This window comes from Schistocerca serialis, unplaced genomic scaffold (genome assembly GCF_023864345.2).
Source record: "Schistocerca serialis cubense isolate TAMUIC-IGC-003099 unplaced genomic scaffold, iqSchSeri2.2 HiC_scaffold_1261, whole genome shotgun sequence".
In the NCBI taxonomy this organism is placed as follows: Eukaryota; Metazoa; Arthropoda; class Insecta; order Orthoptera; family Acrididae; genus Schistocerca; species Schistocerca serialis.
The window spans coordinates 2,287,566-2,314,678 of record NW_026047471.1 but is presented as its reverse complement, the minus strand read 5'-3'; the positions used below and the strand labels follow the sequence as shown (position 1 = coordinate 2,314,678).

General features: G+C 42.4%; 1 protein-coding gene and 1 long non-coding RNA gene across 6 annotated transcripts in view; one reads left to right on the top strand and one right to left on the bottom strand.

The window, feature by feature from the left end:
- Positions 1-27,113, top strand: part of LOC126438132 (uncharacterized) — a 1,198,954-nt gene that overhangs the window by 483,963 nt on the left and 687,878 nt on the right. The window lies entirely within an intron of this gene.
- The window catches only part of LOC126438144 (uncharacterized), a 201,084-nt gene continuing 175,973 nt past the window's right edge, over positions 2,003-27,113 (bottom strand). Inside the window, exon 2 of the long non-coding RNA XR_007581022.1 lies at positions 2,003-2,073. This is a non-coding gene — a long non-coding RNA (uncharacterized LOC126438144). The remainder of the gene's footprint in view (positions 2,074-27,113) is intronic.

Sequence of the window (27,113 nt, the reverse complement as noted above, 5' to 3'; positions counted from 1 at the left end):
ATGATTGACAACATACGGAAATTTGGGTCTGGCTCAGATAGCCTAACGGTAAGGTGACCACTCACGATAAGTGGGAAATCCGCAATTTGAGTCCTGGTCCAGCACAAATTTTCATTATTGTCATTCAGTTATACAGTTGACGGTTGTCCAATGTGTGCCTGTTCCTTTCCACATGGATGCACATCTAAAGGAACATTGCATTGTACTTCAGAACAACAAAGCCACTGCAGTATTTTATTTATCCGCCAATACTGGGCTAGTGACTTTCAATTAAAATATCTCTCCTGTACGGGAATATACATAACAGGTGTACAAGTGCAGGTTGGCGACATACATGGAGAATACACAGGTAGCTAATGGTAAACTGACAGCTATCAATAAGCCAGAAATCTCCCACAATTCTAGGTCCAGCACAAAAAAAATTTTGTTGTCACTCCATTATACAGCTAATGTTTTTCCATATTTGCAACTACAACTACATTGCATGCACTTGTCTGACTCAGTTCTGTCCTATGGTATAATCTGCAACTTGTTGAAGTTTAAATGAAAAACAAAATATGATTGCTACAGAAGTTGAAATAAGAACATTTTGTCAAGTTGACAAGTAAATATCTTGAAGAAGCCTCTTCAGGGAGCTAAGATTTCATATACTTACATGTCAGTCATATGCTCCATACTGGTATTTCTGGTTGATGGTAAAAGTGAATTTAGGGTGAATTCATAAATTCACTAACACAATATTAAAATGGCTCTGAGCACTATGGGACTCAACTGCTGAGGTCATTAGTCCCCTAGATCGTAGAACTAGTTAAACCTAACTAACCTAAGGACATCACAAACATCCATGCCAGAGGCAGGATTCGAACCTGCGACCGTCGTGGTCTTGCGGTTCCAGACTGCAGCGCCTTTAACCGTACGGCCACTTCGGCCGGCAACACAATATTAGAATTAAATATAATTTTGATATAGATTAAATATAAATCTCTAGTTTTCAGAATGGAGCTTATTTATTCTGGTGCAAAACGTTATAATTGGTTATATATTGGCTTATGACAAGAAACTGAAAATATCCAAATATTTAAAGTTGAAATAAAAGAATGTAGTAGCCATTCTATGTGCAGTGTACTCAAGGGTACTCAAGAATATATATTGTGTTTATGTTTGCAAGTATGTAGGCAGCTGGTTGTGGTCTGTATAAAGTTGCTGAAATGCTCTGTTTGAAGAGTTAAATTAAAACACTAGCTAATTAATGTATGGAAGAAGCAGTTCCCTTTTCTTCTTTTTCTTTTTTCAAAGTAGTTATTTCCCTCCTCATTATTATACAAATTTTCATTCTCCTTCGATTTGGTCAGGGGTATGTTGTTGCTGTAAAGGTTATCAACTTCCCTTGAAAGTTTTTTGAGCTCAGTGAGCAGCCAAACTTCAGGATTATCCCTGACATAACATTTGTAGCAGTTAAGACTGGAATCATATGACGATACAGTTTGATACACTGCCAAATATGGTACGTGTTTTTCTGTAAATGTGACGTGTGAGGCTGTAGGGTTACCTCCACAGTGCGTCACAGGAGCGAGGAGGCATTCAAAGTTGACATACACTACAAACAGGCATTGCTCCTGGCGGTGAGCATTCTTAAACTTTTTGAATCTGTTTTCCTCAGTTGGCGTGATAGCACCTACTGGGCCATTGGAAATGCAGTCTGCTAGGTACGCCACTAATAACTTGTCTGAGGAGAAATAATTCAGACACCTTAAGAAAATACGCTTTTTATGTTACTTTTTCGACAACTGGCTGTAAAGGGGTTGAGACATGTCTTTGATCCAAACGTAGTGATAATTATCACCTTAGAGAAGATCAGCATGTTCACATGCAGCTCACGCTCACCTGCAAATTTTGAGAAATGGAAGGGCCTGGCAACAATGTGCTTGTCTCGCTCATCTGACTTGCTTTTCTTCTCCAGGCCATAAACATGAACCAATATTCCAGTATTTTGTGCCTCAAATTTATGTATGTCCTGCATCTTGATGGGGAAATCGATACCATCAAAGTTATAACACCCATGAATATTATCACCTACATGGTGTGTCCTGGGATACTGAGGATGATCTATGTAATTGTAATTTCTCTCACAAGCCAGGACTGATCATGCGAAACAAACCTGGTTGATTTTATTTTCAACATTATTGCATGCTCTCTTGTTAGCTATATCATTAGGGAGCTTAATATAGCTTGACCCTCCATTTACCAGATCATACACATCTATATGGATGTCCAGGTGTAGTATTCAGCTGAGTGCTTTAGCTGACCCTCCGACCTCCATCTCGGAAAACCGGGCCAGTATAGCACTCAAGGTGGATTTACGAAACCACCCGGCAATTGACATGCCCCACATTTTCATTCTGAGTCCACCCTGTTGATGATGGTGTTGGGGAGGGGCCAGTCGGTATTCACCAATCCATTTGCTTTTACACCGATTCTGACAAGGCTCATATGATGATGATGATGATGATGATGCAGGAGGATGCTGCAGTGTTACCAGGTCAGACTGATGGGAACAGCCAGGCTGCGGTGATGGTTCTCAATGCTGTTGTTACTGCTGCTGCTGCAGAACTGACCCAATAACTTGAGAGGTGGTGGCTCGTTGCTTGGCTCATGGACGCCAGTGCGGTGGTGTTTTGGGCAGCGGTGGCTGCAGTTCCCTCGCGGCAACTAGCGGCATCCTTATAGGTGATGCGTGCCTTACGGGGCGCTGCTTTGGGGATGAAGAAGATTTAGCCACCATTGGTATGTGCGCCACACTGTGTTGTGGCTGCGAAGACGGGACTGCTGTAAAAGAAGAAATAAAAAAATAACAGTTAAGTACATTGCTTACCGCTGCTGGCACAGTGAAAGAAAGAATACTGACGATCTCAAGGTTATAAGCAGAGTGAGTGATTACGTTTTTCGCTCTGGCTGCAAGGCATTAACACTTCATTGGAAATCTCCACCTCAACCTCAAAGAAGTCATCATCATCATCATCATCATCATCATCATTTAGCAGGGCCAGATTACATCCTCCTCTGGTTCAATGACCCTTTGTCTGTCCCATTCAGGCATATCACTGTCCTTGTCAGAATCGGCATCAGGTAATTGGTTTGTCTTGCTCACAACAACAAAAAGCAAGATGCATTAATTGAAAAAAAAGTATGAAATAAGAAGATTTTGAATCACTACTATACAAGAACAAATTACAAGGAAAATTATACTCATATGGCAATGCTAGCTGTGAACCCACCATGGATGGCTGGACGTTGAGAGTCTGCCAAGGTCCAGCCCCCTCCTGTCTCTCCTCACACTCCAAGATAAATTCCTGGAGCTGTACTATAACAAGGAGACGGAATTAATAAAGCAAATTTAACATACACACAAAAATTTACACTCAAAATACCACTTATTTACTCAGTTGGTAATCCTGTCTCTAGAACTCTACCCTTCTTGCCGCTCACTCTTCATCTTGGAGAATAAAACACATGCACACACAGAGGTGTGTGGTTGGTTGTGGATTTATATATAGACTGAGGTGACCAGTGAGAGAGCTTCATTTGGATCGGTAGACAATGAGAAGCTTTTATGGAACGTCACTATTTCCTGGAAGGGATTGATGCGACCATTGTCTCTCTTTCCAAATAACAAGAATGCTTTTATGATTAACAGTGTTTTCAAAAGCATGCACAGGCATGATGAATGCTTTTAACAGTGAGAATGTTTACTGTTTCTAAGACATGTTGAAATCAGGACGTCACGATTTCCAGGAAGGGAACACGTGATGTGCCATTAGGACCATCAGTGAGAATGCAGTTGGTATTATTCCGAGCTATTTTCGTAACCAGGTCCTGTTAGAACAAGAATTTCCATGCAGGCAAGCTCAGACATCACGAAAGCTCTTACAACAATAGCGACTGTTAACTGTTTCTGTGACGCTTTACGATTTACGTGCAGGGACTGATATATAATGGATCAGCTGCCCTGTTAGAATTGCTAGGAAGAGTGTATCCTGTGTTATTCTGGGAAGCACTTCAAAAGGTTTCTATAGCACGTCAAGAGGGAGATTTGGCTGTTATTTACATAGACATTAGATGTCAGTATGACACAGAAAATCTTTTAGCTGTGCCTGCACGGGTGAACTGCTAGAGAAACATCTCACAGTGATGCCTCAGTCACGGTGGCTGGGTAAACACGTATGTAACCGGAGGTGTCTTGTATGTGGGACAGATGTCCCGTTATGATCACTAGGAAGAATGCACCCTGTGCTATTGTGGGATATTTTCATAAACAGTTACTGAAAGCACTGCAACAGATTTCTATAGTGCATCCAGAGGGAGATTTGGCTGTTATTTACATAGACTCCTGATGTCAGTGTAACCCTGACAATCTTCTAGCTGCACCTGCGAACGTGAACTGCTATGCAAACATCTCTTGTTTTGACAGGAATTTCGCAAGTGTCATTTATGAAAGGCATGCCAGAACCTAATGCTTGCAGGACCCGAATGGACACCAATTGGCCCATCAGCTGATGGTTACATCGTCACTTTGCAGGTCAGGCCATACTGGTGCACAAGCGCATTGGACCTCTGTAGGGAACAATTCACTGATATACTGCAGTCGAATTTCTTAACAATAGTTTGAAAGTGATTTCACGTGCAGTGAGTGGTTGCGCACTGCATTATTTTCAGCTGTTTAAGTGTTGTGAGCATGTGGGCTGAGTTCTATATACGCATTGACAATTTTATGTGTAGTGAATGTGTCTGTTGCATTATTTTGTGAACAGGTCTGTAGGCTGGGCAATGCATTATTTCAACTGTTTATAATTAGTGAGAATGTCTGCAGAGCGTTTTACATGCATTACTTTGACAATGTGTCTGTACATCAATATACTGCATTATTTCCGTGATTTATATGTAGTTTGCAGCTCTGTATGCTGTGTATTGTGACCCCAAACACATCAGTGTAATAAATAAACTCCGCGAAATCCATCCCTAAATAAATTGTTCCAACTTCCCACTGAAAATAAATAAAGTACAGTCTTTCCTCTCCAGCAGCCCAGTGCAGGATGAGTCCTTTTCCCGGCAATTCCAAGGAAGAGGTGGTGGTCCAATGACTTAGGTTAGTGGAGGTAGCCCAAGTGGCCTATTTTCCTGCCAAACTTTTCCAGCAATTTTCTTAGGTACAGCATTTTATGGGGGAGAAGGGGGAAAAGGTTAGGTTAACGGAGGTAGCTCAATTGACGTACTTTTCCCACAAAAATTTGAACTTCCCACCATGATGTCATTACAAAGTTGCCGTATCTATCGGCGCCATTTTGAATTAATTTGGCAACAATGCAGAGGGGGGTGACGCCGCCCTTGTTCCACTACTGGTGAAGTGGTAGCAAACTATTATTGCAATTTGGGGGGGGGGGGGGGGAGGTGGCTAAATTTCCCATCACATAACCACATTTAAACTTTTAAGACACTTTCTGGTGTTGTTGCTCTAGTAAGACCTCTGCTACTTTCCAACCTCAACTTTCCTCAGCTGGAACTGGTTCTTCATCTCCCATCAAAGGGACATTAAATACCAATATTTCTTCCTGTAGTAGCGGTGTGTTTACAGCTGTCATGCTTAAGTGTTGTACACTTTTCTTTCATATTAGTGTAGCATCCCACATATGTTCAAAAGTAATATGCGGGACTGTTATATTTGTAGTTTCAGTAGCTAAATAGCACACTACAGGTGCAGTCGTCATGGTATCGACTCTTGGGCAGTACTAAGAACTTTTTTCAGTGACTTTGTTGTAACGGCAACTGGAACAGTCACAGGGTTGAAGTGACGGAAACACAGTGGGACCCGCGGAGCAGCCCGCGAATAACAACACAACGGGAGAGAACAGACACGACCAATGAAGGACCTCACGACAACAACAGAGTCAAGAAAACGAGAAAAGACAACCACGTCCACTCGTAAAGAAAACACGAAAGTAAAAACGCTGTCTAATGCGAGGCGATATATCCTGAGACGTATGCAAGGTTAAACTGGCAGGCTGAGCTTTTTTTTTTTTTTCTTTATTGTCATTTTACACCTTATACAAGGTGGGCTGGCAGCGAAACAGTACGCCGCTCTTCAGCCACAGGCAGTACAAGAGAAAACAATGGAGACACAGAATGAACATAACGTTGTTGTTGTTGTGGTCTTCAGTCCTGAGACTGGTTTGATGCAGCTCTCCATGCTACTCTATCCCGTGCAAGCTTCTTCATCTCTCAGTACTTACTGCAACCTACATCCCTCTGAATCTGCTTAGTGTATTCATCTCTTGGTCTCCCTCTACGATTTTACCCTGCACGCTGCCCTCCAATGCTAAATTTGTGATCCCTTGATGCCTCAGAACATGTCCTACCAATCGGTCCCTTCTTCTTGTCAAGTTGTGCCATAAACTCCTCTTCTCTCCAATTATATGCAATGCCTCCTCGTTAGTTATGTGATCTACCCATCTAATCTTCAGCATTCTTCTGTAGCACCACATTTCGAAAGCTTCTATTCTCTTCCTGTCCAAACTATTTATCGTCCATGTTTCACTTCCATACAAGGTCACACTCCATACAAATACTTTCAGAAACAACTTCCTGACACTTAAATCTATACTCGATGTTAACAAATTTCTCTTCTTCAGAAACGCTTTCCTTGCCATTGGCAGTGTACATTTTATATCCTCTCTACTTTGACCGTCATCAGTTATTTTGCTCCTCAAATAGCAAAACTCCTTTATTACTTTAAGTGTCTCATTTCCTAATCTAATTCCCTCAGCATCACCTGATTTAATTCAACTACATTCCATTATCCTCATTTTGTTATTGCTGATGTTCATCTTACATTCTCCTTTCAAGACACTGTCCATTTTGTTCAAATGCTCTTCCAGATCCTTTTCTGTCTGTGACAGAATTACAGTGTCATTGGTAAACGTCGAAGATTTTATTTCTTCTCCGTGGATTTTAATTGCTACTCTGAATTTTTCTTTAGTTTCCTTCACTGCTTGCTCAATATACAGACTGAATAACATGAGGGATAGGCTACAACCCTCTCTCACTCCTTCTCTACCACTATTTTGTTTTCATGCTCCTCAACTCTTATAACTGCCATCTGATTTCTGTACAAATTGTAAATAGCCTTTCGCTCCCTGTATTTTACCCCTGTCACCTTCAGAATTTGAAAGAGAGTATTCCAGTCAACATTGTCAAAAGCTTTCTCTAAGTCTACAAATGCTAGAAACATAGGTTTGCCTTTCCTTAATCTTTCTTCTAAGAAAAGTCGTAAGGTCAGTATTGCCTCACATGTTCCAATATTTCTATGGAATGCAAACTGATCTTCCTCAAGGTCGGCTTCTACCAGTTTTTCCATTCGTCTGTAAAGAATACGCGTTAGTATTTTGCAGCTCTGACTTATTAAACTGATAGTTCGGTAATTTTCACATCTGTCAACACCTGCTTTCTTTGGCATTGGAATTATTATATTCTTCTTGAAGTCTGAGGGTATTTCGCCTGTCTCAAACATCTTGCTCACCAGATGGTAGAGTTTTGTCAGGACTAGCTCTCCCAAGGCCGTCAGTAGTTCTAATGGAATGTTGTCTACTCCCGGGCCTTGTTTCGACTCAGGTCTTTCAGTGCTCTGTCAAACTCTTCACGCAGTATTGTATCTCCCATTTTGTCTTCATCTACATTCTCTTCCATTTCCAGAATATTGTCCTCAAGTACGTCGCCCTTGTATAGACCCTCTATATACTCCTTCCACCTTTCTGCTTTCCCTTCTTTGCTCAGAACTGGGTTTCCACTTGAGCTACTGATATTCATACAAGTGGTTCTCTTTTTTCCAAAGGTCTCTTTAATTTTCCTGTAGGCAGTATCTATCTTACCCCTAGTGAGATAAGCTTCTACATCCTTACATTTGTCCTCTAGCCATCCATCCCTGCTTAGCCATTTTGCACTTCCTGTCGATCTCATTTTTGAGACGTTTGTATTCCTTTTTGCCCGCTTCATTTATTACATTTTTATATTTTCTCCTTTCATCAATTAAATTCAATATTTCTTCTGTTATCCAAGGATTTCTACTAGCCCTCGTCTTTTTACCTACTTGATCCTCTGCTGCCTTCACTACTTCATCCCTCAGAGCCACCCATTCTTCTTCTACTGTATTTCTTTCCCCCATTCCTGTCGATTGTTCCCTTATGCTCTCCCTGAAACTCTGTACAACCTCTGGTTTAATCAGTCTGTCCAGGTCCCATCTCCTTAAATTCCCAGCTTTCTGCAGTTTCTTCAGTTTTAATCTACAGTTCATAACCAATAGATTGTGGTCAGAGTCCACATCTGCCCCTGGAAATGTCTTACAATTTAATACCTGGTTCCTAAATCTCTGTCTTAGCATTATATAATCTATCTGATACCTTCTAGTATTTCCAGGATTCTTCCATGTGTGCAACCTTCTTTTATGATTCTTGAACCATGTGTTAGCTATGATTAAGTTGTGCTCTGTGCAAAATTCTACCAGACGGCTTCCTCTTTCATTTATTTCCCCCAATCCATATTCACCTACTATGTTTCCTTCTCTCCCTTTTCCTACTACTGAATTCCAGTCGCCCATGACTATTAAATTTTCGTCTCCCTTCACTACCTGAATAATTTCTTTTTTCTCGTCATACATTTCATCAATTTCTATCATCTGCAGAGCTAGTTGGCATATAAACTTGTACCAGTGTAGTAGGTGTGGGCTTCATGTCGATCTTGGCCACAATAATGCATTCACTATGCTGTTTGTAGTAGTTTACCAGCACTCCTATTTTTTTATTCATTATTAAACCTACTCCTGCATTACCCTATTTGATTTTGTATTTATAACCCTGTATTCACCTGAGCAAAATTCTTGTTCCTCCTGCCACCGAACTTCACTAATTCCCACTATATCTAACTTTAACCTATCCATTTTCCTTTTTAAATTTTCTAACCTACCTGCCCAATTAAGGGAACTGACATTCCACGCTCCGATCCGTAGAATGCCAGTTTTCTTTCTCCTGATAACGACGTCCTCCAGAGTAGTCCCCGCCCGGAGATCCGAATGGGGGACTATTTTACCTCCGGAATATTTTACCCAAGAGGACGCCATCATCATTTAACCATACAGTAAAGCTGCATGTCCTCGGGAAAAATTAAGGCTGTAGTTTTCCCTTGCTTTCAGCCGTTCACAGTACAGCACAGCAAGGCCATTTTGGTTAGTGTTACAAGGCCAGATCAGTCAATCATCCAGACTGTTGCCCCTGCAACTACTGAAAAGGCTGCTGCCCCTCTTCAGGAACCACGCATTTGTCTGGCCTCTCAACAGGTACCCCTCCATTGTGGTTGCACCTACGGTACAGCTATCTGTATCGCTGAGGCACGCAAGCCTCCCCACCAACGGCAAGGTCCATGGTTCACATAACGTAACGGTGAACAAATAACAGTAGATGCAGTAACGAAACCGTGCGGTTAAAGGCGCTGCAGTCTGGAACCGCAAGACCGCTACGGTCGCAGGTTCGAATCCTGCCCCGGGCATGGATGTTGTGATGTCCTTAGGTTAGTTAGGTTTAACTAGTTCTAAGTTCTAGGGGACTAATGACCTCAGCAGTTGAGTCCCATAGTGCTCAGAGCCATTTGAACCATTTGAGTAACGAAAAAACACGAAGCCATTCACAAGCAAAGAAAAACAAAGAAACTGTTAGCACTGTACACAAACACTGATGATTAAGACAACACACGTGAACGATTGAGCGTGGGCGGCGAAAAACACTGAAGCACAAACACGACGGTACACACACACACCTGATGGAGATGACCTTCAAGCGCGCTAATGTTGACGTGACATCTGCGAGTTCGGGGACCTGCCAAAAGGCAACAAAGGGAGGGGAGGGGAGGGGGGAGAGTGGAGATGCCAGTGGCAGAGGAGATGGGGGGGGAGGAAATAAGGTATGGGGGGTAGGGGAAGCCTGGGGGAGGAAGGGAGGAGGGAGAGAAGAGAGAGAGGGTGCCCTAAGGAAAAAAACACAGGAAGTGGAAGGGGAGGATCAAAGTTGATAGGAGGGGTAGATGGAGGGGATGAAGGCATCATCAGGGAGGGGGAGCTGGTGGAAGCCACCTAGGCAGAGGGTAAGGAGACTGGAGAGATGGAGAGCAGGTGGGATGTGGGAATACAGGCGTGGCAGCGAAGGGGTTGGGAGAGGATGGGAGAGAAAAGCGGGTGAGGGGGATCAAGTTTACGGGAGGCGTAGAGGATCCGCATCCATTTGAGGAAAAGGAGGAGGTGTGGGAACAGAATAAGGTTGTACAGGATGGGGAGGGGAGACGTATGCGATAGGTGAGGCAGAGAGCAGGACGTTCAAGGATTTGAAGGGATTTGTAAAAGGTAGGAAAGGCGGAGATCCAGGCAGGGTGGGCGTACATCTACATCTACATTTATACTCCGCAAGCCACTCAACGGTGTGTGGCGGAGGGCACTTTACGTGCCACTGTCATTACCTCCCTTTCCTGTTCCAGTCGCGTATGGTTTGCAGGAAGAACGACTGCCGGAAAGCCTCCGTGCGCGCTCAAATCTCTGTAATTTTACATTTGTGATCTCCTCGGGAGGTATAAGTAGGGGGACCAATATATTCGATACCTCATCCAGAAATGCACCCTCTCGAAACCTGGACAGCAAGCTACACTGTGATGCAGAGCGCCTCTCTTGCAGAGTCTGCCGCTTCAGTTTGCTAATCATCTCCGTAACGCTATCAGGCTTAGAAAATAACCCTGTGACGAAACGCGCTGCTCTTCTTTGGATCTTCTCTCTCTCTTCTGTCAACCTGACCTGGTACGGATCCCACACTGATGAGCAATACTCAAGTATAGGTCGCACGAGTGTCTTGTAAGCCACCTCCTTTGTTGATGGACTACATTTTCTAAGGACTCTCCCAATGAATCTCAACCTGGCAGCCGCCTTACCAACAATTAATTTTATTTGATCATTCCACTTCAAATCATTCCGCACGCATACTCCCAGATATTTTACAGAAGTAGCTGCTATCATACAATAAAGGATCCTTCTTTCTATGTATTCACAGTACATTACATTTGTCTATGTTAAGGGTCAGTTGCCACTCCCTGCACCAAGTGACTATCCGCTACAGATCTTCCTGCATTTCACTGCAATTTTCTAATGTTGCAACTTCTCTGTATACTACAGCATCATCCACGAAAAGCCACATGGAACTTCCAACACTATCTACTAGGTCATGTTGAGTTCTGTTTGCTAAAAACTCTTCAGTCCAGCCACACAGCTGGTCTGATATTCTGTAGGCTCTTACTTTGTTTATCAGGCAACAGTGCGGAACTGTATCAAACGCCTTCCGGAAGTCAAGGAAAATGGCATCTACCTGGGAGTCTGTATCTGATATTTTCTGGGTCTCATGAACAAATAAAGCAAGTTGGGTCTCACACGATCGCTGTTTCGGGAATCCATGTTGATTCCTACAGAGTAGATTCTGGGTTTCCAGAAATGACATGATACGCGAGCAAAAAACATGTTCTAATATTCTACAACAGATCGATGTCAGAGATATAGGTCTATAGTTTTGCGCATCTGCTCGACGACCCTTCTTGAAGACTGGGACTACCTATGCTCTTTTCCAATCATTTGGAACCTTCAGTTCTTCTAGAGACTTGTGGTACATGGCTGTTAGAAGGGGGGCAAGTTCTTTCACGTACTCGGTGTAGAATCGAATTGGTATGCCGTGAGGTCCAGTAGACTTTCCTCTGTTTAGTGATTTTAGTTGCTTTTCTGTTCCTTGGACACTTATTTCGATGTCAACCATTTTTTCGTTTGTACGAGGATTTAGAGAGGGAACTGAAGTGCGGTTTTCCTCTGTGAAACAGCTTTGGAAACAGGTGTTTAGTATTTCAGCTTTACGCGTGTCATCCTCTGTTTCAATGCCATCATCATCCCAGAGTGTCTGGATATGCTGTTTCGAGTCACTTACTGAAATAACGCAAGACCAGAACTTCCTAGGATTTTCTGTCAAGTCGGTACATAGAATTTTACTTTCAAATCCACTGAATGCTTCACTCATAGCCCTCCTTACACTAACTTTGACATCGTGTAGCTTCTGTTTGTCTGAGAGGTTTTGGCTGCGTTTAAACTTGCAGTGAAGCTCTCTTTGCTTTCGCAGTAGTTTCCTAACTTTGTTGTTGAACCACAATGGATTTTTCCCATCCCTCACAGTTTTACTCGGCACATACCTGTCTAAAATGCATTTTATAATTGCCTTGAACTTTTTCCATAAACACTCAACATTGTCAGTGTCGGAAGAGAAATTTTCATTTTGATCTGTTAGGTAGTCTGAAATCTGCCTTCTATTACTCTTGCTAAACAGATAAACCTTCCTCCCTTTGTTTATATTCCTATTTACTTCCATATTCAGGAATGCTGCAACGGCCTTATGATCACTGATTCCTTGTTCTGCGTTTACAGAGTCGAAAAGATCAGGTCTGTTTGTTATCAGTAAGTCCAAGCTGTTATCTACATGAGTCGGTTCTCTGTTTAACTGCTCGAGGTAATTTTCGGATAGTGCACTCAGTATAATGTCACTTGATGCTCTGTCCCTACCACATGTCCTAAACATCTGAGTGTCCCAGTCTATATCTGGTAAATTGAAATCTCCACCTAAGACTATAACATGCTGAGAAAATTTATGTGAAATGTATTCCAGATTTTCTCTCAGTTGTTCTGCCACTAATGCTTGAGTCGGGAGGTCGGTAAAAGGAGCCAATTATTAACCTAGCTCAGTTATTGAGTGTAACCTCCACCCATAATAATTCACAGGAACTATCCACTTCTACTTCACTACAGGATAAACTACTACTAACAGCGACAAACACTCCACCACCAGTTGCATGCACCTTTTGTGCCTTTGTAAAAATTTCGGCAGAATTTATCTCTGGCTTCAGCCAGCTTTCCGTACCTATAACGATTTCAGCTTCAGTGCTTTCTATCAGCGCTTGAAGTTCTGGTATTTTACCAATGCAGCTTCGACACTTTACAGTTACAATACCGATTGCTGCTTGGTCCTTGCATGTCCTGGCTTTTCCCCGCACCCTTTGAGGCTGTTGTCCTTTCTGTACTTGCCCAAGGCCATCTAACCTAAAAAACCGCCCAGTCCACGCCACACAACCCCTGCTACCTGTGTAGCCGCCTGCTGTGTGTAGTGGACTCCTGACCTATCCAGCGGAACCTGAAACCCCACCACCCTATGGCGCAAGTCGAGGAATCTGCAGCCCACACGGTCGCAGAACCGTCTCAGCCTCTGATACAGACCCTCCATTCGGCTCTATACCAACGGTCCGCAGTCAGTCCTGTCGACAATGCTGCAGATGGTGAGCTCTGCTTTCATCCTGCTAGTGAGACTGGCAGTCTTCACCAAATCAGATAGAAACCGGAAGCCAGAGAGGATTTCCTCTGATCCATAGTGACACACATCATTGGTGCTGACATGAGCGACCACTTGCAGATGGGTGCACCCTGTACCCTTCATGGCATCCGGAAGGACCCTTTCCACATCTGGAGTGACTCCCCCGGTATGCACACGCAGTGCACATTGGTTTCCTTCCCCTGTCTTGCTGCCATATCCCTAAGGGGCCCCATTACGTGCCTGACGTTGGAGCTCCCAACTACCAGTAAGCCCACCCTCTGCGACCGCCTGAATCTTGCAGACTGAGGGGCAACCTCTGGAGCAGGACAAGCAGCCATGTCTGGCTGGAGATCAGTATCAGCCTGAGACAGAGCCTGAAACCGGTTCGTCAGACAAACTGGAGAGGCCTTCCGTTCAGCCCTTCGGAATGTCTTTCGCCCCCTGCCAAACCTCGAGACGACCTCCCACTCTACCACGGGTGAGGGGTCAGTCTCAATGTGGGCAGTATCACGGGCAGCCACAGCCATAGTCCGATCGGGGGTTGCATGGGACGTGCTGGCCGTCCCTGATAAACCCCCATCCGGACCCCCACAGTGATGACCATTGGCAACAGCCTCAAGCCGTGTGATCAAAGCCAACACTGCCTGAAGCTGGGGGCGAAGGGATGCCAACTCAGCCCACATATGAACACAGCAGTCACAGTCCCTATCCATGCTAAATACTGTTGTGCAAAGAACGTCTGAACTAATCTACAGAGAGCACAAACAGTTCGACACAAAATTTAAACAGTTATTAAAATACAAGACTGCCTAGTAAATGCAGTAATGCTGCTACTTGCGCACTGCTGACACACTGCTTGGTGGCAGAAGGAGATTTTACACAATTCAGGAACTAAAATGCGATGCTACAACTCTCAAATACTATAATACGCCCGAAATTTATTAAACAAAGCAAGTGCCCAAAAGCTCGCAAAGAAATTAAGAATTAAACTATGTAACAAGTAAGTGAACTAAGAGTATACGACTTGCTGCTGGCAGCTGCTTATCCAACGGCGGCAGGGAGCACACTGGCTGTGACCAACCGACACTGGCGTAGCAGAGGATAGGGCGGATGAGGGACTTACATGTGTGGAGGGTGGTGGAGGGGCCCAGACCCCATGTGCGGCCAGAGAGGAGCTTGAGGAGACAGACTCGTGAGCGTGTCTTGGGTTGGATTGTCCAGAGATGGGGGGTCCAGGAGAGGCGATGGTCAAGGGTGACACCAAGGTACTTAAGAGTGGGGGTGAGGGTAATAGGATGGCCATAAATGTTGACATAGAAGTCGTGGAGACGGAAGAAAGGTGTGGTTTTGCCTACAGTGATCGCCTAGGTCTTAGAAGGATTGTCCTTCAGCAACCACTGGTTGCACCAAGCAGTGAACTGGTCAAGATGGGATTGGAGAAGGTGTTGGGAGCGTTGCAGGGTGGGGGCGAGGGCAAGGAAGGCGGTGTCATCGGTGTATTGGAGAAGGTGGACGGGGGGTGTAGACAGCGGCATGTCTGCTGTATACAAAAAGTATAGAAGAGGGGAAAGGACGGAACCTTGGGGCACACCGGTCGAGGGGAAAAAGGTGTAAGAATCCGTGTTATGGATTGTGACGTAGGTAGGACGTTGGGAAAGAAAGGACAGACGTAGTTGATAAGAAGGGTGAAGGTTTGGAGTTAGAAGAGGAGACCGGAATGACAAACCCAGTCATAGGTGCGTTCAAGGTCAAGGGAGAGGAAGATATTGGAGTGACGGGAGTTGAGCTGTTCATAGAGGAGATGAGTGAGGTGAAGGAGGTCATCGGTAGAGAAAGACGGCCGAAAGCCACACTGGGTAATGGGAAGGAGGCGGTGGTGGCGGAGATGCTGGTGGATGCGTCGGGTAAGGATGGATTCCAGGACCTTGCTGAAGACCGAGGTAAGGCTGATGGGACAGTAGGAGGAGACAGCGGATGGCGGTTTGTTGGGTTTAAGGAACATCAGGATATGGGAGGTTTTCCACAGGTTGGGGTGGTAGCCAGTGGACATGACCACATTATAATGCCTGGCCAGGGTGGAGAGGAAGGAGGCAGGAGCTTCACGAAGGTGGCGATAGGTGACACGATCGTGACCGGGAGCGGTGATGCATTTCGCGTGGAGTGTAGTGACGATATGCTGAGTAGTGATGGGGGCATTGAGTTTGTTGTGTGCAATGTTGTCCAAGTACTGGAAACCAGGAGTGAGGGGAGGGACAGAGGTGTCAGTTCGATCGTGGACATCTGGGAAGAGGAAGTAATCAAACTGGGGATCGTCTGGGATGGTAAAGATATCAGAGAGGTAGGAGGCAAAGTGATTGGCCTTACTAAGGTTGTCAGGGAAGGGTTGGTTACCATGAAGGAGAGGGTAGTAGAGGGGGGGGGGGGGGGTTAGATCCGGTAAGGCACTTTTAGCTCATTAAGATAATATATTGTTTATAAAATATATTAAGGGATACACAACACAGTATATTACTTTCTTTAGGACGTTACACAACATGCCATCTACACTGTCTGATGATTTTAGCTGTTTTACTATTCTTAGGATGAGACTAGAAGAGACCTAGGTGAAGGAAAAGATGTGTGTATCAGCCAGTGGTTTACAGACATTTTTGAAAAAATTTCTGATCAAGTAATATCATCGACATAAAAGTTTTCTGGGTTTGGTACCGCGTCATAATTTAAATTACTGCTGCTATAGAAAAGCCAATGATTCGGCCACGATTGCAGCGGCCTTCTTCTGGGTCTAATGGTGCATTCTAGCTATGCAGTGTCCTTTATATTTTGTTGTTAGTGTTCACTGCGCATGCCATTACGTCATAATTTTAAAAGGTAGTTAGTTTATTGATCACTTAAGGAAGAAGGAGAGGGAACTTTATTTTAATAGGTTATTGCGGTGGAGGGAGAAAGTGACCTCTGTTGTCCATTGGCTCTTGTGTTATGTACCATGATTGGTGGTCACCGCCGAATGAGAAGTTGGCTGCTGTTTACCAACTGGTGGACGTCGGCCGCGCGGCGGCAGTTACTCGCCGGTAGTGCTCGTTCCTCGTGTTGACAGTGCGGTCTGTTGGGCTCTGATTGCTGGCAGCCAGAATGGGGCAAGCCTGAGTCCATCCTCCCTGTTCATGTTGTTACAGTGTTTGAGTATTTCGATGGCCTCTCTGATATTGCGTTTCGTCATAATTGGCTGCTTGGCCAACACACACGCTTCGCTGAATTTTATTTCTTTTCCACAGTCATGGTAGTGTTCTGCCACTGCGGATTTGTTGTGTTGCCCTAGACGAATATAACGCTCATGCTCCCGAATGCGCGTTGCTATTGGCCTACCAGTCTCGCGGATGTGTGCCTCTCCACATTCGCATTCCACCTTGTAAACGCCTGCAGTGTGTAATGCATCCACCTTGTCCGTGGTGGAGCCGAGCACGTCCTGGATCCTACGACCACTATAGAAGACAGGCTGCACCCCAACGTGGCAAAGGTGTTTGCCTATTCGGTCAGTAACGTTTTTCACATATGGTAAGCGTACTGTTAGCCGCTGTTTGTCCATTTCCTGCTTATCTTTCTTGCTTGTGTTCGTCAACAAGGCTGTGTTTATCGACTTGTGGCTGTAGCCATTGGCCAAAGACGTTGTGCGTAACCTGTTAAGCTCAGGTGTGATGTTTTGAGCATCACTAAGGCACTGCGCACGGATTGCCAAAGAGCGGATGACAGAGTTCTTCTGCACTGGGTGGTGGTAGGATTGGGCGTGCAGATACCTGTCAGTATGCGTAGGCTTACGATATACTCTGTGCCCCAGTGTGCCTTCCATTCTCCTGTACACTTCGACGTCTAGAAATTGGATAGCACCATTCTTTTCTACTTCCAGCGTGAACTGTATCTTCCCGTGCATACTGTTCAGATATTCGTGGAACTTGTGTAGCTCCGTTTCACCATGAGGCCATATAGCGAACGTGTCGTCCACATATCTAAACCAACAACGTGGTTGTAAAGGAGCTGAACCGAGGGCCGTTGCTTCAAAGGCTTCCATGAATATGTCGGCTGCCAGCGGAGATAGGGGAGACCCCATTGCTACACCGTCTGTCTGCTCGTAGTATTTTCCTTGCCATTTGGAGTACGTTGAAGTCAGGCACAACTCAACCAGGTTGCATATGTCTGGCGGGACATGCTCCTGAAGGATGTGGATAGTTTCATCTACTGGCACGTTCGTAAATAGTGATTTCACGTCAAAGCTGACCATGATGTCCGTAGGTAAAATTGTTTCTCCCTTTAGGCATTCTATAAAGTGTGTCAAGTTCTTCACATAAGAGTCCGTCTTACCAACTAGACGTCTTAGTTTGCAGGCTAGGTACTTTGCCAAATTGTAAGTAGGCGAATTGATCCCATTCACTATTGGCCGCAAAGGACAACTTTCCTTGTGTATCTTTGGAACACCGTAAATTCTAGGAGAGACTGGTACTCTGGGAATAAGACCCTTGGCTGTGTCAGCGTCAATTCTCGAGTCCTTAATCGCGGCCTGCTTCTTTCGAATTATCTTTGCTGTAGGGTCCGCCCTTAGTTCTTTGTAGATGGGATCATTTAATAATTCTTTCATCTTGTATTCATACTGCAAGGTGTCTAAGATGACAGTAGCATTGCCTTTGTCTGCTGTTAATATCACAATTTCGTCGTTGTTCTTCAGCTCCCTGATAGCTGCTCTTTCCTCTCTGTTAAGGTTGTGTTTCTGTGGCTTGGCACGTAGTAGAACTCGAACGGTTTCCTGTCTAATTTTCTCGGCTTCAATCGCAGATGTGTGCCGGAGTGCTGTTTCCACGGATTTGATACTTTATTCCGTGGGAATCCGCTCAGGTGTGACGGCAAAGTTTAGTCCTTTAGCTAGTGCTTCTGGAGCTGCGGTGCTGATGGGATGAGGAGAAAGGTTCACCACTGTTCGAGATGTATCCAGTCGAGGCGTAGTGTTCCGTGTCGTCTCAGCTAGCTGCTCAAATTTCTTCTTCTGGCGAATGGCGGCAGTTTCACTGGCTGCATACGCTTGCAGGTGAGTGATTCTGTCGATGTTATTCCAGTCGGTGGGCGATAACGTAGATGATAGCAGAAGATGTATTTGCAGCAACTGTTTGTTGTTAAAGTCAAGTTCTCTCCGCACCTGCTGAATACGCTCCTTCGGAAGAGATTTAATGGCTCACCTGTAGATGCTTCTTGCTTTGTGAGTGTCGATGTTAAATTTGAACTGAAGAAATTTAGGTACAATGTCCTGATCCCGACACCTCTTCAAGTAGATAAGATCGTTGAGAAGTTTCCCTTTCTTCTTCCTGAGTGTTTCCAGTTTGCGGATGTTGCTGTGTGTTTCCTGCCCATACAGGTTGCTAATATAATTTCGTAGGCTCCCGCGGCCAGAGTCAGTCGACATAAAAGTTTTCTGGGTTTGGTACTGCGTCATAATGTAAAACTACTGCTGCTATAGAAAAGCCAACGTTTCGGCCACGATTGCAGCGGCCTTCTTCTGGGTCTAATGGTGCGTTCTAGCTATGCAGTGTCCTTTGTATTTTGTTGTTACTGTTCACTGCGCATGCCATTACGTCATAATTTTAAAAGGTAGTTAGTTTATTGGTCACTTAAGGAAGAAGGAGAGGGAACTTTATTTTAATAGGTTATTGCGGTGGAGGGAGAAAGTGACCTCTGTTGTCCATTAGCTCTTGTGTTACGTACCATGATTGGTGGCCACCGTCGAATGAGAAGTTTGCTGCTGTTTACCAACTGGTGGACGTCGGCCACGCGGCGGCAGTTACTCGCCGGTAGTGCTCGTGCCTTGTGTTGACTGTGTGGTCTGTTGGGCTGTGATTGCTGGCAGCCAGGATGGCGCTGCCTGAATCCATCCTCCCTGTTCATGTTGTTACGGTGTTTGAGTATTTTGATGGCCTCTCTGATTTTGCGTTTCGTCATAATTGGCTGCTTGGCCAACACACACGCTTCGCTGAATTTTATTTCTTTTCCACAGTCATGGTAGTGTTCTGCCACTGCGGATTTGTTATGTTGCCCTAGACAAATATAACGCTTGTGCTCCCGAATGCGCGTTGCTATTGGCCTACCAGTTTCGCAGATGTGTGCCTCTCCACATTCGCATTCCACCTTGTTAAACGCCTGCAGTGTGTAATGCATCCACCTTGTCCTTGGTGGAGCCTAGCACGTCCTGGATACATCGGCGAGACTGGTAGGCCAATAGCAACGTGCATTCGGGAGCGCAAGCGTTATATTCGTCTAGGACAAGACAACAAATCCACAGTGGCAGAACACTACCATGACTGTGGAAAAGGAATAAAATTCAGCGAAGCGTGTGTGTTGGCCAAGCAGCCAATTATGACGAAACGCAATATCAGAGAGGCCATCGAAATTCTCAAACACCGTAACAACATGAACAGGGAGGATGGACTCAGGCTTACCCCATCCTGGCTGCCAGCAATCACAGCCCAACAGACCGCACTGTCAACACGAGGAACGAGCACTACCGGCGAGTAACTGCCGCCGCGCGGCCGACGTCCACCAGTTGGTAAACAGCAGCCAACTTCTCATTCGACGGTGGCCACCAATCATGGTACATTACACAAGAGCCAATGGACAACAGAGGTCACGTTCTACCTCCACCACAATAACCTACTAAAATAAAGTTCGCTCTCCTTCTTCCTTTAGTGACCAATAAACTAACTACCTTTTAAAATTATGACGTAATGGCATGCGCAGTGAACACTAACAACAAAATATAAAGGACACTGCATAGCTAGAACGCACCATTAGACCCAGAAGAAGGCCGCTGCAATCGTGGCCTAAACGTTGGCTTTTCTATAGCAGCAGTAATTTTACATTATGACGCGGTACCAAACCCAGAAAACTTTTATGACGACTGACTCCGGCCGCGGAAGCCTACGAAATTATAAACTAATATTGTGTTTCATAATAGAATTTCCTTCTTTCTCAACTGATTTAATAAAATCATTGAATTTTTGGGGACACATTAATTTTCTTGTTTCTTTCATTTTTAGCAATACCATTTATTAGTTTCCACGCAGCACAGCACTTATTGGTGGAATTCTCAATACTGCTGGAATTGTGTGCGTTTTTGGCTTTCACAAGGGCATTTTTATACTCATTCCTATATTTAAGATAGACTGATCTGGTATGGTCATTCTTCAGACTTTTATATGCATTTGCAACAGCATAACTTGGTTTTTCAAATTTGTTATTTGTTCACTATACCATGGATTTTATTTAGCTGTGCCCTTGATTTGAAGCCTTTGTCAATTATTTTGCATTTCTTTAAGAGAATGCTGTCATTAAATTGTGTCAAAAATGCTGTAAAGAACTTTTCAAATGTTAACTTTGTTGGTAAATCATTATATAAGCTATAATGTGTATCACTGTAACACTGGCCAAACCAGTCTCTGTCTGCAAGGGACTCACAAAACCCGACAATTTTATAATTTGTGACAGGTCTGGTGATTACAGCTTTTGGGATATACCTTGCAATATTACTCTTATCAGCAGAAAATTTAGTTTTACAATTTAAGGATACAGAATCATGGGCCAAGAATAGAAATACTGTCACATCACATGAGTCTTCTGTAGTTTCAAAACTGACAAAAATGTTGTCAAGTCATGCTTCTCTTGTGGGTTCATTATTGATAAGGTATAAATTGCATTGTCTTATAAGATTTTTCAGCTCAGTGACACTACATTTGTGTGTTGTTACATCAAAATCTGTATTCAGATCTCCACCCATTACAACATCACAATGCAACTATTTTGGCTTCCTAAATACATGCAACAACATGTCCAGTTTTTCTAGAAATACGCTGGTGGTACCCTTAGGTGTCCTGTATAGAGATATTACTACTAACTTAAAACTATCAACGACTATACCAGTAGCTTCAAAATTCTGTTCATCACAGAAATACTCTCGATCCACCTTACTAATGGAGCAACTGAGTGACTGGTTAAAATAGATTGTTATACAACCTCTTCTATGCAATTTTCTACAGTAACTATTTGCTGTATTATAGTTATCAAGTTTCACAACTGTAAGTTCACCAACAGTAGCCCAATGTTCACTCAAACAAAAAAATCAAATTTATTATCCAGGCCAAAAGTAGGCTACTCCCAAAAATTTCTTTATCTTTTATTCCTTGAATGTTTAGGTAGCAAATTTTAATCTCAAAATTGTTATTCCCTTCAGACTGAACCTCTTTGGTGAGAAACTACAGTATCTGTTGCACTACTTATGAGCCTCTTCATCTTGCTGCGTTCTACAAAAAATCGTTTAGACAGAGAGGAGGCACTGTTTTCTGCTTACCCATAACAGCTGACACATTTTCTTCAACTGCATTTCTGTTCCCTTCTCCTGATGGTACTGTTACTGGAGAAACTTTTTTTATGGCTTGTGTAAGGAAGGGTAAACTGGCTGGGAAAAAAGCAGGAAAGTTAAAGGGGGGAAGCATTGCCATGAGTGATAAAATACCAGTGGTTATAGGATTCATAAAAGACCCTTTTTAGGATAGGGAGGACAGAAAGAAACCAAGTTTTAAGAGAGGTTAGGATTGAGAAAATCCTTCAGTTTCAGAAAGAAACCGAAAGACATAATTGTAGCTTATTACATCAGCACAAACAGGTATTGGTTAAGAATTTTCAACAATCAGCAGAAATTTCAACTCAGTCAATGTGAAATGTCAGCTATCTTTTTTGCATCAAAATATTTGAGGACTGAGAAATAAAATTAATAAATTAATTCTCTGCATAAATGAATTAGAGTCCTCAAACTCAGCTTACATAATCTGCCCCTCTGAACATCATGTGACCACTAGTATAGAACTTTTAAGTGTTACAGGATTTAGGTTAGCATCTGACTTTTGTAGAGCAGAAATGGAGAAAGGAGGAGTTGCCACATTCATCAGGAACTGTCATAAATTTAAGAACATATACATTCATAAATTTTGCCTACAACAGCATATGGAAACATGTGCAAGAGAAGTAGAATTTTGCTCAAAAATCCTTCATAATATTACGTGTATATCAAGCCCCTGCAGCTAACTTTAATCTGTTCATAAACCACCTTGACGCTGTACTGACCCATTTAAGAACCAAAAACAAAGAAATAGTGGTTGCTGGTGGCTTCAATGTAGATTTCCTTAAAACCTCTTCCAATAAGAACTTATTTGAGTTAGTAACACTATCATTCAACTTCATTCCCACTGTAAAGTTCCCCACTAGGGTAGCCAATTACTCACAAACAGCCATTGATAACATCTTTATAGAAAAGTCCAAACATCTTTATAGAAAAGTCCAATGAACAAAATTATATTAAAAACCAATAGTCAGTGGCCTCTCAGACCATGACATGCAGTTCCTTCTGCTAAATGTTAATACTGCACAGGATATAAAATCTGTTAAATCTGTGCTCAAGATGGTAATCAATAAGCCAAAAATTGATTACTTTTGGACACTCCTCAGAGACATTCACTGGAGTGATGTTTACAGTGCTCATGGCATGAGTGAAAAATATAACACTTTTGCTAATAAGGTGCTTACATTATTTGAACACTGTTTTCCCCCAAAACTAATCGAGGTTAGAGCAAAGGCTACAGATAAGCCATTCATTACTCAAGGAATAGAGATATCTTGTAAAACAAAAAGAAAACTGTATCTGTCAATCCAAAATAGTTCTGATGTTGATGCTATAGCACATTACAAGAACTACTGATAAATATTAAAGACTGTAATATGGACATCAAAGCAAATATATTACAAGGAAAAGATAGTCATATCAGATAACAAAATAAAGGCAATATGGGATATAGTGAAGGAGGAGACTGGTAGAATCAGACATGAAGAGGGACAAATAGCATTAAGAGTAAATGATACGTTGGTGACAGATGTGTATAGTGTTGCAGAACTTTTTAACAAACATTTTATAACTATTACTGACAAGATGGGGTTGTCAGGTTCTGTAGATGCTGCTATGGAATACTTCAGACCAGACATTTCAAATAACTTACATAATATGAATTGGACCCTCACTACCCCAGCAGAAGTAATGTCCATCATAAAGTCTTTAAAATCAAAAACTTCTAGTGGGTGTGATGATATCAACAAAGTTAATCAAAGAATGTGATTTTGAGTTAAGTAACATATTAAGCTATCTGTGTGACCAGTTGTTTATCAATGGAATATTTCCTAAATGGTTGAAATATGCTGAAGCTAAGCCTCTGTTTAAGAAGGGAGCTAAAGAAATATCATCTAATTTCCATTCAATTTCACTTTTGCCAGCATTCTCAAAAATTTTAGAAAAGCTAATGTACAATTGGCTAGATAACCATCTTACCACAATTAACATACTGTCAAGGTCACAATTTGGATTTCTAAAGGGATCTGATATTGAGAAGGCTATCTACCACTTACAGAGAAAATGTACTTAATTCATTAGACAAAAAATTACAGGCAAATGGTATATTTTGTGATCTGTCAGAGGCATTTGATTGTGTAAATCACAATATCCTTTCTAGTAAATCAGAATATTATGCTGTAACAGGAAATGCTGCAAATGGTTCAAATCTTATATATCTGGCAGGAAACAAAGGGTGTTATCAGCAAAGAGACATGTATTAAGATACCAGGCATCATCCAATTGGGAACTAATAACATGTGGTGTCCCACAAGGTTTCATCTTAGAGCCCTTACTTTTTCTTGTGTATATCAATTACCTTTCATCAGTAACATTACCAGATGCCAAGTTTGTTATGTTTGCTGATGATACGAACATTGCAATAAATAGCAAGTCAAGTGTAGCCTTAGAAAAATCTGCTAATAAAATATTTGTGGACATTAATCACTGGTTCCCAGCCAATTGCTTGTTACTAAACTTTGAAAAAAAAAACACATTACGTGCAATTCAGAACTTGTAAAGGATGTCCCACAAGTATATGCCTAACATATGATGACAAGCAGATAGAAGAAATGGACATTGTTGAATTCTTGGGATTACAGCTTGGTAATAAATTCGAGTAGGAGGAGCACACCACAGAACTGCCGAAGCGTCTTAAGAAATCTCTATTTGCAAGGCGAATTGTGTCAGACATAGGAGATATAAAAATGAAAAAGCTGGCACACTATGCTTACTTTCATTCCATAACGTCATATGGGATTATGTTTGAGGTAATTCATCAAGCCAAGCTAAAGTTTTCCAGGCACAAAACCATGCAACAAGAGTTATATGTGGCTTGAACTCAAGAACATCATGCAGAAGCCTGTTTAAGGAACTAGGGATACTAACTATTGCTTCCCAATATATTTATTCCTTAATGAAATTTGTCATTAAAAATACATCACTTTTTCAAACCAACAGCTCAATTTTAATCTACAGTTGCTTCATTTTCTAATGCTGCTACTGATAATGCCACTGGTGACAGTGATGCATCACATGCAGGTGCTGGTGCTGATGCCATGTTGAGTGGAGGAACTGATTTCAGTCTTACAAGACATTTATTTTAATAATGTTAATAATTTAGTAAAAAGCACAATGTTATTGCAAATTTCTAATTCATTAATTAAGTTACTTTAAATGATATCTTTCATCTCTGTGGGGGGATCTGTGATGGAACATGCTATTCATTAGAAAACATGTTTCGCCTCTTTGCCACAACAAGATGAAAAACATTCATGTAAAAACATTGTTTAAGTATCTAGAAAATCTCCACTGTGAGCACCAAGAAACTACAAGAAGGTGACCATACAAAAACAGTCAAGGTAAAAGCTCGTGAACAACATAAAGATGACAGATCATTAGTGAAGTTGTTGATTCAGTTACAACACATACCAGAGCCTTTTAACATTACAGTGGTGCACAGGCACATTTAGAACATGGGAAAATCACAGTAGCTTTTGAGCTTCTGCTCTTACACACATACACACACACACACACACACACACACACACACACACACACACACACACACACACACACACACACACACACACAGACACACACACACACACCTATCAAATTTGAAAGAGTTCATCATTTATACAAAAGGTGCGGATACTGAAGAAACTGTGGCAGTTATTGGTGGAACTTGTTCAGCTGTTGCTGGCATGAGAAGAAATCTCACAAAAAATCAATTTCTGAATCTTCTGGGCAGGATACACATTTGGAGATAATTACTGCATTCCACTGTGACTGTGACACCCACAAGTGCAAAGCCCGTAAACAAGGTGCTTTATTTTTATATAGGAAAATGTTGACAAGTGTAAAATGAAGATATTCTGTTGGTAGTTATTGCTTTATACATCAACAAAGAATATTATTGAATCATGAGAAAGGTGGAGATCAATACTCAAGAATGAGTTGAAAAGTATATAGATGATGCAGATTTGGAAGTAGGTGTTCAGTTCAGGAAGAAAGAGCAGAGGCTATCCTTCTCAAAGACCCAGATTATCAACAAAGTCCATCTTAAAGAGATGAGAGATTTAAAGTGCTTTCTGGTTAGGAAGGATTTCTCTAGGAGTCCCATAAAGATACTGGAATAATTAAACAAAGCAGGGGTACACTGATATAATTCCTTGTCTTGAACAGTATGTATTTGAACTGATATGTTAGAGAATGATGTTTATGGCATATTCAGTATGACAGGACTTTTAAAAAATGAATGGAATTGTGAATTCAAGAGAGGTTGGTGCCATCCATGAACACCATGTGTTCCTTAACCCTCAAGCAGTGGTGTCAGTTTTTGTTAACATCAGTGGTCTCATGATTGACACTGTCACACGTTCTCTAGAGGCACAAAACATTCTGCTTGGTACTGAAAAAAATTAATGTTATTTTGATTTTTACATACATAAATTTTAATCATTTAATTTCTAACACACATCATAATCTCACATCACACTTGGCCTACATTGATTTCGCAGTGCATACTACTTCTACAACACTAATTGTACTATATTCGGGTTATTTATTAGATTTGTTGTTGTTTGTTATTATATACACAAATTTTACTCATCCTGTACTTCCAGATCATCCACTGTGTTACATGCACACATTTCACACCCAGTGGAAGAATACTTTCTGCACACAATCATATTACACTGACAACAATGAATTATGATAACAACATTCTCTTTTCTACAACACATAATGCAGCAACTCTTTTTTTTGTTTGGAGACTCTTCCAGCTCTCAAGGTTCTTCCAATTTATAAGGTGCCAAAAATATTTTGAGGTCATCTGGAAGCGTAGGAGTGTAGGCTGGTGTAACTAAATGAGCTTCCATAAGTTGTTAAGATAGCTGTTTCAAAAATATCCTCCTTGGTTCTCTTGGGTTTCCTGCATTGAACTGAACCAATATATGGACATGGGTGCCAGCAATATTTAGTGAAGCAAACCATAAAGGCATTGTCCATTTTCTAGTTACATAAATTACAGAGTATTTACTACACATCTGGTTAACTGTGTCAGCCCATCCCTTTATAGTGTTGTAGTACATGATAATGTGTAGTTTATTGGTTCCTTAATCAATTGCACCTTCACTGTGCTTGGAGCTAGGTAGAACGACATATTTATTTATTTA